General features: G+C 35.6%; 1 pseudogene; it reads left to right on the top strand.

The window, feature by feature from the left end:
* Positions 1–2202: 2202 nt before the first annotated feature.
* LOC124974075 (DNA-directed RNA polymerase III subunit RPC6-like) lies at positions 2203–3480 on the top strand (annotated as a pseudogene).
* The last annotated feature ends 209 nt before the right edge of the window (positions 3481–3689 follow it).

The raw sequence follows: 3689 nt of genomic DNA, 5'->3' as shown, positions 1-3689 counted from the left end.
AAAATACTGAATGAGCTATTAGACATTATTTTTCTTTTCAGTTTAGAAAATAAAATCATATTTTTAAACTAAGGTACAGAGGGCTAGACTTTCTGACATCTTGTACATAAGGTCAAATCAACAGAAGGAAAACTGCTAAAAGTTTTTGTCCTCAGAAACCAATGATACTATCATACTAGATACACCCCCTTGTGATAAACATACACAAATATGCACATAAATATGTGCATACATACACACATGCATACACATACATCAATCAAAAGTAGGTTTGAATAACAGAAAATTGAAAGAAAAAGCAACTAATTTTAAATGGAGGTATTAAAAGGTGAAAGTAGCATTTCCTGTCATTATGCATTAATGGTGGTGTTGGGGATAGCAGTGGGTTGGTATTTATGCAGTTCTAAAGGTTCTTTCCTTCTAACTCTGGAGCCAAACTAAGTTTCAAATACTGCTGTGTACTCTGCTAACTTTGTGAACTTTGGCAAGTATTAAGTATTTCAAGCATTATTTTCTTTAATCTTGTCAAATTGGTGAAAACGTTAAAGGAAGTAAGGTATATCAAGTCTCAAGTGTTTAGTACAGAATAGGTAATTATAAATGTCACTTCTTCCCTTGGTTTTTGCCTATGCTCATTCTGTGCTTATTAATAGAGGATTTTCACAGCATAGAACTTGGGTTTGACTGTCTGAGTGCTAACTAACCACCATCACATTAGATATGTGTGCAATCAATAAGGACAGCAATGATAGTTTAGAATTTATTGAGCATCTCATGTATTAGAAAAGTACTTACATAACCAATAACCCTCCAAGAAACACTAGAATTTTACCTGTTTTTTTAAAAATTTTTAATATATAATAATTGCAAACACTTTACAGTTGATGAATTTGAACTATATAGGGATGAAGTAACTTGTTCAAGGTTAACTTGCCTAATGAGTTGTGGTACATGAATGTGTACTTGTTTCTGTGCTGAGAGGACCTAAACCTGAGCAAAGTTCTAGTCACTAATGGTGGCTGTCCTTAGCCTCAGTCACTGTAACAGCAGTAGCCTGCTTTGTGTACCTCAGTTTTGGGTTCTTCTAACAATAAAATATGAAAGAAGGTGGCTTTTCTTCGTAGGTGACAGTTACTTTTTCCTTGGCCTCAATGTCCTCCAAACATTATGTTTTTCTTTGAATTAACTATATTAATATGATAAGATTATTTTAAGGCATTTATTTAGAATATTCAGGAATGTTTTTACTTAAATTTGATCATCCTTAAAATCAGCAAGTTCTAAAAGAATGTAACAAAATGTTACTATGTCTTGGTAATGAAAAATTGAATATCTAAATAATATGGATTTCATTAAGGATTGTGCAATATTTTATATGAAATATTTTTCCCCTTATGATATTCAAAAAACTCAAAGCCAGCTTCCTCATTATGCTGTCCAAGCATAATAGTTTCCCAATAACCAAGAGCTGGTCTGTGTGGTAAAGCTTCTCTCTGTGTATTTTTTAATAAGGAAGGGTTCAGAGTGATGATTTCTTGATATCCCTTCTGACTTTTGAGAAGAGATCTTACCTGAGCAATACATTTTCAAAAAGTGTAAAGAGAACAGTGAACTGTTCAGAATGGCTGAAGCATGCTACTTCTTTCTTACATTTTTTCTGAGGAAGAATTCGCTATAAGACTATAGGTGGACATAAAAGCATCCACACAACTACACTCTTACTGAAATTCCAGAACTGCTAAATATATATATATATATTTAATTATATATATATATTTTTTTTTTCCCCCAAACTCCCCAGACTTAGATAGTTCTATGCAGTATGAAACTTTTCCCCTGTATTTATAGTGCACTTCTTTTTGTATTTAGCTTAGAAACCTCCATCTGTATAAATGGAAGTGAATATTGTGCTCCAGTGAATGCTTAATCATTCCAATAAATGCCAGTCATTAAAAAATGCCTGTCCCATGAAGCAGAAACCTACTGAAACCTACCGTATTGCTGACTTCACATCTGTTCTTCCAGAAGGAACAAGCAAGTTATGACACTGACTTCTCTACTGTAATAGCAGAGATAGTTATAGAAAAATAGGTCTGGTCTTTGTGACTTTTAAAAATTATCTTTGTGACTTTTAAAAATATCTTCAGGAAGGTCCGGCTGCGACACGATGAAGAAGGCCCTTCATTCCCGGGCCTATGCTGGCTTCCGCGGGCTATTGGTATTCCCCGGTTAGTAGCCAGTGACTCCGTGTCTCTTCCTCCAGAGCTCAGGATCTAAGCCTTCATGGCCGAGGTGAAGGTTAAGGTGCAGCCGCCCGAGGCGGATCCGGTCGAAATAGAAAACAGGATTATAGAACTATGCCATCAATTTCCTCATGGAATCACAGACCAAGTAATTCAGAATGAAATGCCTCATATAGAAGCCCAACAGCGGGCAGTGGCCATCAATAGACTGTTGTCCATGGGTCAGTTGGATCTCTTAAGAAGCAATACAGGCCTTTTATATAGAATAAAGGACTCTCAGAATGCTGGTAAAATGAAGGGATCAGATAACCAAGAAAAACTAGTATATCAAATTATAGAGGATGCAGGAAATAAAGGAATATGGAGCAGAGATATTCGATATAAAAGTAACTTACCATTAACAGAAATCAACAAATTCTAAAGAATTTGGAAAGTAAAAAGCTTATCAAAGCTGTTAAGTCTGTAGCAGCCTCCAAAAAGAAAGTATATATGCTCTATAATCTACAGCCGGACCGGTCTGTGACTGGTGGAGCCTGGTACAGTGACCAAGATTTTGAATCTGAATTTGTAGAAGTACTTAACCAACAGTGTTTCAAATTCCTGCAAACCAAGGCAGAAACAGCACGAGAAAGCAAACAGAATCCAATGATACAAAGAAATAGTTCATTTGCTTCATCACATGAAGTATGGAAATATATCTGTGAACTGGGAATCAGTAAGGTAGAATTGTCCATGGAGGACATTGAAACCATCTTGAATACACTTATTTATGATGGGAAAGTGGAGATGACTATCATTGCTGCAAAAGAAGGCACAGCTGGCAGTGTAGATGGACATATGAAACTGTAGAGGGCAGTCAATCCAATCATCCCACCCACAGGTTTAGTCCGAGCACCTTGTGGGCTCTGCCCGGTTTTTGATGACTGCCATGAAGGTGGTGAGATTTCACCATCTAACTGTATTTACATGACAGAATGGCTTGAATTTTAATGGAGAGTGATGAACTTTACTGACATGCAAATGAAGTTGCTTGGAGAGCAGTTTAATTCATGATGGAACATCAAATATCCTTGAAAGCAGATTCACAGTAATGGATGCAGACTTGCTGCTATGAAAACCTATTTTTTTATTTGTGAGGACTAAATTTATATTGGTAGAGTGGCCATAAGAACATGAAACAGATGAGGTTAGTAGTGAAATCTGTTCTTCATTAAATAAAATAATTTGAAGCCCTGGAGGACAACATCTTTTGAAGTTTTCAAGACTTTTGATGGTTCAAGGAAAAAGAAACCAACAAACCCATATTTGCCAAGTACTATGGAAATAGCTAGAGCACAGATTTTAAAGTTATTTATTAAGGTCTTCATTGAAAAATTGTTTATATCTGACTCATTACCACCATTTTTGTTTCCTGTTTTCTCAATGGTTTCATTGAGAAGAAGTTAA

This window comes from Sciurus carolinensis, unplaced genomic scaffold (genome assembly GCF_902686445.1).
Source record: "Sciurus carolinensis unplaced genomic scaffold, mSciCar1.2, whole genome shotgun sequence".
NCBI classification, from domain to species: Eukaryota; Metazoa; Chordata; class Mammalia; order Rodentia; family Sciuridae; genus Sciurus; species Sciurus carolinensis.
The sequence above is the reverse complement of the archived record's forward strand: the minus strand, read 5'-3'. Positions and strand labels throughout refer to the sequence as shown.